We start from the raw sequence: 12,915 nt of genomic DNA, 5'->3' as shown, positions 1-12,915 counted from the left end.
CACGAGCTCCAGCCCCTGCTCCCACCTGGCTTCCTCACTTCCCATCAGGAAGGTGGAAACTTGAGTAGCTCCCTGCACACAGCTGGCTGCTCTCTGCTCCTCCTGACTCCGCTGCTATTGTCCCTTTGTCTTGAACAAACTCCCTCTTTTCCCTAGTTCTCTCCTTTGTCATCCTTCAAAACTCACCCCATTATCACCTCCTCCAGGAGGTCTCCCTCCCCTCTCCAGACTGGGTCACTTCCCCGCTGCCATTCTACACAGCTCCAGACGCACGTGGCTGCACATCGCCACCCGCGACAACACAGCGTGACCTGTTCCTGTCCCCCAAGTGACCTGGAAGCTCCCTGAGATCACAGTTGGCTCCATTCTCCATCCCAGGGCTCAGCCAGGAGCTTGGGGCAAGTAGGATGCTGGCTGAAGTGACCGTTGTGCCCACGAGATGACCACCTGCAGCACACTTCACCACAGCACCAGAAGTGTGCAGGCTGATTAAAGACAAGGCTGGTTTCATTCAACTTGGAACCCTACCATCACCCGCTTTAGGACTCACCTGGCCTAGGAGTTTCCACAAGTGAATAAACGCTTGTCACATAACTGACTCTCCGTAACCCACCCAGGAGCTGCTGGGCTCTCACCCTCCATCCAGGAAGGAGAGGCCACTGCGTTCCCTGGAGCCTTGTTACCCCCACGTGCATTCACTACTGGGCTGTACCGATTAGCGGACATTTAGAAGCCGCTGGATACAAACAAGTGCACCTGGGAGCATCTGGGGCACACCTGCCCAAACAGAGGCAGAAGAATGACCTCTAGTGGTCCTCGTTGGCGTTGTTGGTCCAGGAAGGCAAGGGGGTTCCTAGTGGGAAAAGACTTGCAGTAATTCAGAGACTTTGCTGCCTAGAAAGAGCACTCCTGATATAAGAGACTTCTGGCAATTGAAACAGAATAAATGGCCACAGGACTGCATGGTAAATGTTAAATATATCTCTCTATTGTTGGTAAATTCTCATCAAAAGTCACAGTGAAGAAAATATATTTTATATATGTTTTAAAGTCTATGAAATTTTCAATTTAAAAAAACATTGGAATTTAAAAAAACTTTGGAAACAATGCAAATATGGACAATAGGTCTATTACAGTATAGATTTTTCTTAAAAGGCATGTTTTTTTATACTTCACTATAATTTATTGAACATTCAGTACACAACACAGCAAATTTTCTGAGATGTAACCACAGCATATGTTTGTGCCAGTGCTTAGCAAAAGACTCTAGTTTACACTTATACTAATAAAATGGTTAAAAGGCATGTTTTTAAATGACTCAACTTTAAAGAAATCCTCCTATTTTGTGATAAGAGCATTTGAAAGAAATATCTATTAAATACAAGGTTTCAAATGAGCAAATACATATATATATAGAGAGAGAGAGAGTATATAGCAAGGAATGATAGACTTATCTTGTAATAACTTTTAATAAAGCATAATCTATAAAAATAGTGAAACACTATGTGTACACCTGAAGCTAACATAATATTGCAAAACAACTATACTTCAGTTAAAACAGATGAACAAAAAACGCCCCAAGGCTCTAATTCTATAGAAATCATCAGAGGATCTGTATATATCAGTACATATCCTCTCCAAAATTAAAACTTTAACTCATTCCATCATGTCATTTTCTCCAGATGTTACAATGGAAGTTCAGAATTGATCAGATCAGTCTTACTATGTTCATTTTCTGATTTGATTGTCTTTCTTTGGTGAAAGAAGAATGACACTTGTTTTTCTATTAAACGGGCAGAGGAAAAACTAACAACAAAAAGTTAGTTCCTTGCTTAAACAGAAGTTCTACCAAAATGACTCTCTCCCTGATTTAGCTCAGAAATGAAGTTCATACTTATCTTGCACAGTAACATGGAGTCAGTCTTGTTTAGTTGTTTGCTGACCTGTGTGCTTACAAACCCACAGCCTCTGGCATATACTGAAATATTCTCTGTACCCCCTTCATGAATAATAGCCTTGTCATAGCAAAGGGGCTTGCATAACTCAATGAGACATGCCATGCAGGGCCACCCAAGATGGACAAATCATACATAGTGAAAAGTTCAGACAAAATGTGATCCATTGGAGAAGAAAATGGAAACCAACTCCAATATTCTTGCCAGGAGAACCCCATAAACAATATGAAAAGGCAAAAAGATATGACACCTGAAGATGAGACCCCCTCCCCCAGGTCATAAGGTGTCCAATATGCTACTGGGGATGAACAGAGGGCAATTACTAATAGTGCCAGAAAGAATGAATGGCTGGGCCAAAGCAGACATGACACTCGGTTGTGGATGTGTCTGGTGCTGAAAGTGAAGCCTGATGCTATAAATAACAATACTGCATAGGAACCTGGAATGTCAGGTCCATGAATCAAGGTAAATTGGATGTGGTCAAGCAGGAGATGGCAAAACTGAACATCAATATCTTAGGAACCAGTGAACTAAAATGGATGGGAATAGGAAAACTTAATTCCAATAACCTTTATATCTACTACTGTGGGTAAGAAACCATTAGAAGAAATGGAGTAGTCCTCATATTCAACACAACAGTCCAAATTACAGTACTTGGGTACAATCTAAAAAGTGACAGAACAATCACAGTTTGTTTCCAAGGCAAATCATTCCTCATCACAGTAATCCAATTCTATGCCCCAATCACTGATGCTGAAGAAGCTGAAGTTGAATGGTTCTGTGAAGATCTACAACACCTTCTAGAGCTAACACCAAATAAAAGATGTTCTTTTCATCATAGAGGATTGGAATGCGAAAGTAGGAAGTCAAGAAATACCTGGAATAACAGGCAAGTTTGACCTTGGAGTACAAAATAAAGCAGGACAAAGACCAACAGAGTTATCAACAGAACATGCTGGTCATAGCAAACGTTTTTTTTTCCAACAACCCAAGAGATGACTCCACACATGGACATCACCAGATGGTCAATACTGAAATCAGACTGATTATGTTCTTTGTAGCCAAAGACGGAGAAGCTCTATCAGTCCAGTTCAGTTCAGTCACTCAGTCATGTCCGACTCTTTGCAACCCCATGGACTGCAGCACATCAGGCCTCCCTGTCCATCACCAACTCCTAGAGCTTGCTCAAACTCATGTCCATTGAGTTGGTGATGCCATCCAAACATCTCATCCTCAATCATCCCTTCTCCTCCTGCCTTCAATCTTTCCCAGCATCAGGGTCTTTTAAATGAGTCAGTTCTTTGCATCAGGTGGCCAAACTATTGGAACTTTAGCTTCAGCATCAGTCCTTTCAATGAATACTCAGGGTTGATTTCCTTTAGGATTGACTGGTTTGATCTCCTTGCAGTTCAAGGGACTCCCAAGAGTCTTCTCCAACACCACAATTCCAAAGCATAAATTCTTCAGCCCTCAGCTTCTTTATGGTCTCACATTCATACATGACTACTAGAAAAACCATAGCATTGACTACACGAACTTCTGTCAGCAAAGTGATGTCTCTGCCTTTTAATATGCTGTCTAGTTTGGTCATAGCTTTTCTTCCAAGGAGCAAGCATCTTTTAATTTCATGGCTGCAGTCACCATCTGCAGTGATTTTGGAGCCCCCAAAAATAAAGTCAGCCACTGTTTCTACTGTCTCCCCATCTATTTGCCATGGATCATAGAGGAAGCAAGGTAATTCCAGAGAAACATCTACTTCTGCTTCATTGACTATGCTAAAGCCTTTGACTGTGTGAATCACAACAAACTGGAAAATTTGAGATGGGAATAGTAGACCACTTTATCTGTCTCCTGAGAAAACTGTATGCAAGTCAAGAAGCAATAGTTAGAACTGGACATGGAACAACAGACTGGTTCAAAATTGGGAAAGGAGTATGACAAGGTTGTATATTGTCATACTGAGTACATCATGTGAAAGGCCAGGCTGGATGAATCACAAGTGGGAACCAAGATTGCAGGAAATATATCAACAACCTCAGACATGCAGATAATACCACTCTTACGGCAGAAACTGAAGAGAAACTAAAGAGCCTCTTGATGAGGTTGAAAGAGAAGACTGGAAAAGCTGGCTTAAAACTCAACATTCAAAAAACAAAGACAGGCATCTGGTCCTGTCACTTCACAGCAAACAGAAGGGGGAAAAGTGGAAGCAGTACAGATTCTATTTTCTTGGGCTCCAAAGTCACATGGTGGCTGCAGCTACAAAATCAAAAGATGCTGGCTCCTTGGAAGGACAGCTGTAAGAAATCTAGACTATTAAAAAGCAGAGACATCCTTTTGCCAGCAAAGGTCCATATAATCAAAGCTATGGTTTTTCCAGCAGTCACATATGGATGTGAGAGTTGGACCATAAGGAAGGCTGAGCACTGAAGAATTGATGCTTTTGAATTGTGGTGCTGAAAACTCTTGAGAGTCCGCTTGGACAGCAAGGAGATCAAACCAGTCAATCCTAGAGGAAATCAACCCTGTCTCGCTGTTGACACTCTTCACCCAACCCAGGCAAGGCACAATCAGGGAAGCTGAAAGAAAACTCAAGGAGCGGTAGGAACTGCAGAGGTGTTTATTCTCTCGTGAGGAGCAGCAGACACGCTGTATTCTCTCGTGGCTGACCCAGCCGACACAGCCATAACGCATGCAGTCTCCACGCAGCCTCAGCCGCTTTTCGGGTGGGGCTTAAACATACTTACAGAGCAAAAGTGGCCCGTGGCCGAGCGGGTACACTCTGATGCACATGCGCAGTGCTGTAAGTGAGCTCAGCTGTTACATAACCGTGTATTTATAAAATGTGGGGGGATAATGAGAAGCCACAGGGCGAGAGACCCTGACCACTGCCATCTTGGCTAATTTGCTCTCTCCCTACAGACACAGATTTCAAAAAGGACTTGGAAATTTCATTCCTTTTTGTCCACAATGCATAGCTTGCGGGGACAGGACCAGAGGTTGAACCCAGATTCTCAGCAATGAGAGTCCTAACCACTGGGTCACCAAGGAATTCCCAGAAACATCACCTTTTAAGACTGCTTTCTGGTCACCATTGAGTGAATGTTACCTATTTAGTATAAAAATTTACTTTAACTCACAAAATAGAAAGAGTACTAGAAAATGTTTATGAAAGTTAACTGGGAAATAGACTCCATGGCTTCTTGTCACAATTCCAATCCATTTCGTATAAAGAACCTGCGGCCGTGGTGTCCCCTTAAGAGGGTGGCTCAGAAGGTAAAGAATCTGCCTGCACTGCAGGAGACCCGGGTTTGATCCCTGGGTCGGGAAGATCCCCTGGAGAAGGGACTGGCAGCCCGCTCCAGTATTCTTGCCTGGAGAATCCCATGGATAGAGGAGCCTGGAGGGCTACAATTCACAGGGTCTCAGAGTTGAACATGACCGAGCGATCAACACGTCTCAAAGGCAAAGGCCTGATGGGGCTTCTGGTGTTGAGGGCTGACCAGGTGCCCTAAGGAAGCAGGGGAGACCTGCCCCTGCCCCAGAGGGAAAGAGGGGTGCAGCGAAGGCAGGCGACAGGAGAATCCGAGGAAAGTACGAGGGAGATTAAGGAAGAAGAGAGAACGTCCAGAGCAGAGGGCCGTGAAGAAAGCCTTCTGATGCGGTGCAGAGCTGGGAGGCCGCTCCGCGCGGGGCGGGGTGGGGTGGGGTGCAACGTCCGCGACAAGGGCGGGCATCTTTAGAGGATGGTGAGAGGCCCTGGGAGGCTGGGTAGACCGTCATCAGAAACCAGAGGAGAAGGTTCCTGAAAGACGAGTTATGTGAGAAAAGGCGTGGGAAAGGGGGCGGAGGTGCTTTGCAAAGGATCGATCTTTACTACCCTCCCCGCACCGTGAGGCCTCCGTGGCATCTTCACCTAGCGGCGCCCCGTCACAGAGCCAACACCCCACGGCCCGAGCGTGCGGCCCCAAGGCCGGCGCTCCTCCCCCGCCCCCCGGCACCGCCGGCTGCGCGGTTGGGGCTGGCAGGCGGCTGGTGGGGCGCGAGCTCGGCGGGCACCGGAGGGCAGGGTGGGGGCCGCTGGCGTGTCCACGCGGGCTGCTCGCCCTCCCGGTTCCTACAGGGAAGAGGTTTGCGGGGGTGGTCGGGGGGCTGTGTAGGGGCTCATCGCAGCGCTGCGTTTCCACAACACGATTGCCCGTGATGCTAAGTGAAGCTCGTACTTACCTGAGGCAGTTCGTCAGTTTTCTCGGGAGGCCCGCTGAATCACCTGTAGGTCACTTAACAGGCACAACAGGCGGGGCCTGCACACAGTGGGCTGAAACGGGGGACCCAAGTGGGAAGACCAGCGAAGCCCTCAGGCACTGGGTATCCCGAAAGAGTGTGAGACGCGGGAAATGGGGGCGGGGAGAGACTCAAAGGAAAAACGGAAAACTTCTACACTCGGGGCTAACGGGGAGGGGGAAAGGGAGCCAGCAGACAGCGCTGAGAGGAGGAGCAGAAAGAGCAGGAAGGCTGGTCCGCCAACACCGCGGCCACTGCGGGAGAGGCCAGGTAGGCAGCAGGTGGGTAGGCAGCGGCCCTCGCGGCCACCGCACCCCTCCCCCCGCACCCCTCCCCCACACCCCACCCCTCCCCCGCACCCCTCGCCCCGCACCCCTCCCCCACACACCCCTCCCCCATACACCCCTGCCCCACACCCCATCCTTGATGTTCCTCAGGCCGCAGAAAACACATCAGGCTTCCAATCTGGGTTTGGAAAAGTACATTCTTGCCAGACTTTCTAGGATAATTGCTCTTAGCTCTTATTTCCCAGTTACCTCTTGGCCCTCGGCCTTAAAAGAGCCATCCCTTTATAAAGAAACTTTAATTAAGTGCTTCCCCGCGGCCGTCTGACGCCATATTTGAGCTATTTAATTCAGTTGAGCAAACACTTAAGCCACGAACCGAGCGAGGTCAGAGAAAGAGGTGAAGGACTCTGGCTTCTGTGGCTGCACAGTAGGAATGAAGAACATGCCGAGATGCCAGGAGGACAAGTGAGGGGCGAGGAGAAGGTCAAGGAGAGCGGTTGGCAGGGCTGGATGAGCTTTCACTAGGGAGTGCTGGAGCTCAGAGGCCGGGGAGGGGAGCCCCCAGGCTGGCAGAGGGAAGGAGCGGGCTGGTCTGGGTGGTGTCCTGCAGAAACAGTATCCAGGATGCAGAGATGATCAGATCTGGGCTTTAGGAAGGTATTTTATTGTTTGCATATTCCTCTTCAATAAACCTGATACACACACACACACACACACATATATATATATATATATATATATATATTTTAATAAAAAGGGCAAGAGAGAAGCCTGTAAAAGAATGAGACCTAGAACAGTCAGAGACGGAAGGAGAGAGCTAAGTCAGGAAGATACCACGAATAAGGCTGAAGAAGGTGTCCTGGTTTTACAGGAAGATCACTGGTGACTTTGCCCCCAAGAGCCTGGCAGAAATGGAAGCAGATGGCAAGGGGCTCTGATTCCTGGAACACGAGGCGCCATCCCCCCGCCTGAGGTAAATAAGATGTTTTAACCATTAAAGACCAAAGAAGGGATAATGTTTTCCTACACCCACACCACTGAAGCACCTCTGCAGGAAAAGAAACCTGCATGTGTATGTAAAGCAATCTGTCCCTAACAGAGGACACCACTGGCAGAGCATGAGTTGACCAATCCAGTGTGGAAGGGGCTGCAATTACCAGAACCCTTAGGGAAGCTCCGCTCCACTGTGTCCGCAGCAGGACACAGCTGCCGGCACTTAACTGGCCACCAAGCCTCGGGGACACCGGCAGGCCCGCCTGACAGGCTGGGAAGCTGGCCTGGGGCCACATTTTCAATTGTGCTGACATGAAGACGCTTCCTAGGCAAGATCTCCTCCTATCTGAGGCTCTCGACCAGCAGACAACTAAGGAAGGTAACCGAGAGTCTACTTTTCCATATTTTTACCACAGGTTTAAAATAAGGTACTTTGCTTAATTAAGTGTGGAATCTAAGAAAAGGATACAGATGAACTTATTTACAAAACAGAGAGAGACTCAGAGACTTAAACAAACTTATGGTTACCAAACGAGAAGGTGGAAGAGGGATACATCAGGAGTTTGGAATTAATGTGTGCTGACACTGTATATAAAATTTTTTTAAAAAGGGACCTACTTTATAGCATGGGGAACTATATTCAGTATCTTATAATAACCTACAAAGGGAAAGAATCTGAAGAAGAAATATAGATGTTTACAACTGAGTCAGTCTGCTGTACATCTGAAACCAATGTTACCAACCCAGGTTCTTGGACTCTGCAATCAATAGAAATTTCTTGATAAGAGACCAGATGAGTAATTCAGACAAGACTTTACTGGGACTTGTGCTGCAGCAGTGAGGAGCAAGAATAAGCAACAGGTGTCCTTGCTGGCTCCCTGAGTGGGGGTAGTGAGCAGATTAAAGGGTGAGGATGGAAGCGGACCCAGGGGCTGGGCCAGAGGGATGGCTTGGGTGGTCTGCCCACCCCCTTGGTGGTGCTGCATGTAGGGAGCATGCACAGTACCGTGTTTGCTCCCAGCTCTTCAGAAATGGCAGTTGGGCTTTTTGGTCTTTTTGCATCTTGTCCAGAATTTGCCCCAGCTGCACCTACACACAGTTATTTTCAGTCCCTTATAGTTCTCTTTGTGTTTTGTATGTAGCTTCCCTGGTGGCTGATGGTAAAGAATTTGCCTGCAATGCAGGAGACCTGGGTTCAATCCCTGGGTTTGGAAGATCCCCTGGAGAAGAAAATGGCAACGCACTCCAGTATTCTTGCCCGGAGAATCCCATGGACAGAGGAGCCTGGCTGCCTAAAGCCCATGGGGTCAAAAAGAGTCAGACATGACAGTGACTAGCACACAGCTCAAGGAGATATTTGTCCAGACGCAGGTTCTATGGAAAAGGGCCCCAGGATTTAGGTCCCAGCCCGTGTCATTCTCCTCTGAGGGATTCTGCACCCTTGTTTTTAAGGGGACAAAAGTCTCTTCCAAACTTCTTGCTGGACAGGGGCCGCAGACCCTAGCCTACCATAGAGGTGTAGAAGTTCCTCACTGGCTGTTCCAGTTCAGTTCAGTCGCTCAGTCATGTCCAACTCTTTGCGACCCCGTGAACCGCAGCACGCCAGGCCTCCCTGTCCATCCCCAACTCCCGGAGTTCACCCAAACTCATGTCCACTGAGTTGGTGATGCCATCCAACCATCTCATCCTCTGTTGTCCCCTTCTCCTCCTGCCCTCAGTCTTTCCCAGCATCAGGGTCTTTTCTTTTTTTTATTTATTTATTTTTTAATTTTTTTATTAGTTGGAGGCTAATTACTTCACAACATTTCAGTGGGTTTTGTCATACATTGATATGAATCAGCCATAGAGTTACACGTATTCCCCATCCTGATCCCCCCTCCCACCTCCCTCTCCACCCGATTCCTCTGGGTCTTCCCAGTGCACCAGGCCCGAGCACTTGTCTCATGCATCCCACCTGGGCTGGTGATCTGTTTCACCATAGATAGTATACATGCTGTTCTTTTGAAACATCCCACCCTCACCTTCTCCCACAGAGTTCAAAAGTCTGTTCTGTATTTCTGTGTCTCTTTTTCTGTTTTGCATATAGGGTTATCATTACCATCTTTCTAAATTCCATATATATGTGTTAGTATGCTGTAATGTTCTTTATCTTTCTGGCTTACTTCACTCTGTATAAGGGGCTCCAGTTTCATCCATCTCATTAGGACTGGTTCAAATGAATTCTTTTTGACGGCTGAGTAATATTCCATGGTGTATATGTACCACAGCTTCCTTATCCATTCATCTGCTGATGGGCATCTAGGTTGCTTCCATGTCCTGGCTATTATAAACAGTGCTGCGATGAACATTGGGGTGCATGTGTCTCTTTCAGATCTGGTTTCCTCAGTGTGTATGCCCAGAAGTGGGATTGCTGGGTCATATGGCAGTTCTATTTCCAGTTTTTTAAGAAATCTCCACACTGTTCTCCATAGTGGCTGTACTAGTTTGCATTCCCACCAACAGTGTAAGAGGGTTCCCTTTTCTCCACACCCTCTCCAGCATTTATTGCTTGTAGACTTTTGGATAGCAGCCATCCTGACTGGCGTGTAATGGTACCTCATTGTGGTTTTGATTTGCATTTCTCTAATAATGAGTGATGTTGAGCATCTTTTCATGTGTTTGTTAGCCATCTGTATGTCTTCTTTGGAGAAATGTCTGTTTAGTTCTTTGGCCCATTTTTTGATTGGGTCATTTATTTTTCTGGAATTGAGCTGCAGGAGTTGCTTGTAATATCCTCTTCTTATATTGATCCTTTTATCATTGTATAATGTCCTTTTTCTTTGTGGCCTTTTTTTCAAAGTCCGTTTTGTCTAATGTGAGTGCTCCAACCCCCTCTCTTTTGTCCTTTTTGTTCACATGAAATCTGTTTTTCCATCCCCTCAGTGTTCAATGTATGTGTGTATGTTCCCCTGAAGAGGGCCTCTTGTAGACAGTATACTGTAGGCTTTTGTTTTATTATTGAATCTGCCACTCTGTGTTTTTCAATTAGAGCATTTAGTCCATTGACATTTCAGTAACAACTGATAAATATATATTTATTGCCTTTGTAAACCTTGTTTTCTCATTGATTCTGCATTTCATTTCTTTTTATTTTTCTCTGGTGGTTTGATAACTTCTTTTTATTTTATGCTTGTGTTTACTTTCATTTTTATGAGTTCATTGTATGTTTCTGACTTGTGGTTGCCCTGTTTTTCAAGTATGTTAATGCCTTCCCATATCTACTTACAATATACTGATGGTCATTTAGGCTTAAACACATTCTTTAAAAAAAAAAAAAAAAAAACTACATTTTGAGAAGTTCCTTGGCATTTGTTGTAAAGCTGGTTTGGTGGTGCTGAATTTTCTTAACTTTTGCTTGTCTGTACAGCCTTTGATTTCTCTGTCAAATCTGAATGAGAGTCTTGCTGATTATTCTTGGTTGTAGGTTCTTCTCTTTCATCACATTAAATATTTCATGCCATTCCCTTCTGGCTTGTAGAGTTCCTGTTGAGAAATCAGCTGATAACCTGATGGGTGTTCCCTTGGATGTTGTCTGTCATTTTTCCCTTGTTGATTTTAATATTTTATCTTTGTCTTTAATTTTTGTCAGTTTGATTACTAATTCCTCCTTGGATTTATCCTGCTTGGGACTCTCTCTGCTTCCTGGACTTGGTTGACTATTTTCTTTCCCATGTTAGGGAAGTTTTCAGCCAATATCTCTTCAAATATTTTCTCTGGTCCTTTCTCTCTCTCTCTCTCTTCTCCTTCTGGGACATCGATGATGAAAATGTTGGTGCTTTTAATGTTCTCCCAGAGGTCTCTTAGGCTGTCTTCATTTTTTCATTCTTTTTTCTATATTCTGTTTTGCAGCAGTGATTTCCACCATTCTGTCCCCTAGGTCTTCTGTCCCCCTGTTCTTCTGCCTCAGTTATTCTACTATTGATTCCTTCTAGTCTATAATTTGTCTTTGTTTTTTCTTTGGTTCTTCTAGGTCTTTGGTAAACATTTCTCACATCTTCTCCATTGTTTTCCTGAGATCCCGGATCATCTTCACTATCATTATTCTGAATTTTTTTCTGGAAGGTTGCCTATCTCCACTTCATTTAGTTGTCTTTCTGGGGTTCTATCTTGTTCCTTCATCTGGGACATAACTTTCTGTAATGTGGTTTTTGTTCTAGCCACTGTGGGATTGTTGTTATTCTTGCTTCTTCTGTCTGCCCTCTGATGGACGAGGTTAAGAGGCTTGTGTAAGCTTCCTGATGGGAGGGACTGGTGGTGGGAAAAACTGGGTCTTGCTCTGATGGGCAAGGCTGTGCTCAGTAAAGCTTTAATCCAACTGTCCGCTGATGAATGGTGTTGTGCTGTCTTTCTGTTAGTTACTTGGCCAGAGACGACCCAGCCCTGTGGTCTGTGGACTTGATGGTAGAGTTAGTGGCAATCTCCAAGAGGACTTATGTCAAGGGATCCCTTCTAGGACTGCTGCTGCCAGTACCCCTCTCCCCACAGCGAGCCACTGCTGACCTGTGCCTCCCCAATACCAGCAGGTAAGTCTGGGTCAGTCTCCTGTGAGGTCACTGCTCCTTTCCCCTGGGTCTTGGTTTGTGTGCTTCAAGAGAGGAGTCTATTTCCCCCAGGCATGTGGAAGTCCTGTAATTAAATCCCACTGACCTTCAAAGGCAGGTTCCTTGGGGATTCCCAGTCCCTTTGTTGGATCCCCAGGCTGGGAAGCCTGATGTGGAACTAAAAACCTTCACAACCGTGGGAGAACTTCTTTGGTATTATTGTTCTCCAGTTTGTGGGTCGCCCACCCAGAAGATATGGGATTTGATTTTATCGTGACTGTGCCCATCCTACAGTCTCATTGCACTTTCTTCTGTGTCTTTGGATGTGGGGTATCCTTTTTTGGTTTGTTCCAGCATCCTCCTGTTGATGGTTGGTCAACAGCTAGTTGCAGTTTTGGTGCTCTCACAGGACATGAGTGCATGGCCTTCTACTCTGCCATCTTGAAGCACTAATCTGCATTTCTGTCAATGTTGTTGTTCAGTTGCCCAGTCGTGTCTGACTCTTTGTGACCCCGTGGACTGCAGCATGCCTGGGCTCCCTGTCGCTCACTCTTATCTCCTGGAGTTTGCCCAAGTTCACATCCATTGCATTGGTGATGCCATCCAGCCATCTCAACCTCTGATGCCGTCTCATCCTTCTGCCCTCAATCTTTCCCAGCATCAGGGTCTTTTCCAATGAGTTGGCTGTTCATATCAGATAACCAAAGTACTGGAGCTTCAGCATCAGTCCTTCCAACGAATATTCATGGTTAATTTCCTCTAAGATTGACTGGTTTGATCTCCTTGTTAGTCTTCTCCAGCCCTACAGTTCAAAGG

The 12,915-nt window shown here is 45.9% G+C and overlaps 1 long non-coding RNA gene across 1 annotated transcript; it reads left to right on the top strand.

The window, feature by feature from the left end:
• Window positions 1-6,446: 6,446 nt before the first annotated feature.
• Window positions 6,447-12,314, top strand: LOC122688723. The gene is made up of 3 exons (XR_006339553.1): window positions 6,447-6,509; window positions 7,398-8,426; window positions 11,914-12,314. It is a non-coding gene; the product is annotated as an uncharacterized LOC122688723 (long non-coding RNA).
• Window positions 12,315-12,915: the final 601 nt, after the last annotated feature.

Source organism: Cervus elaphus, chromosome 33, assembly GCF_910594005.1.
Source record: "Cervus elaphus chromosome 33, mCerEla1.1, whole genome shotgun sequence".
NCBI lineage: Eukaryota > Metazoa > Chordata > Mammalia > Artiodactyla > Cervidae > Cervus > Cervus elaphus.
The sequence above is the reverse complement of the archived record's forward strand: the minus strand, read 5'-3'. Positions and strand labels throughout refer to the sequence as shown.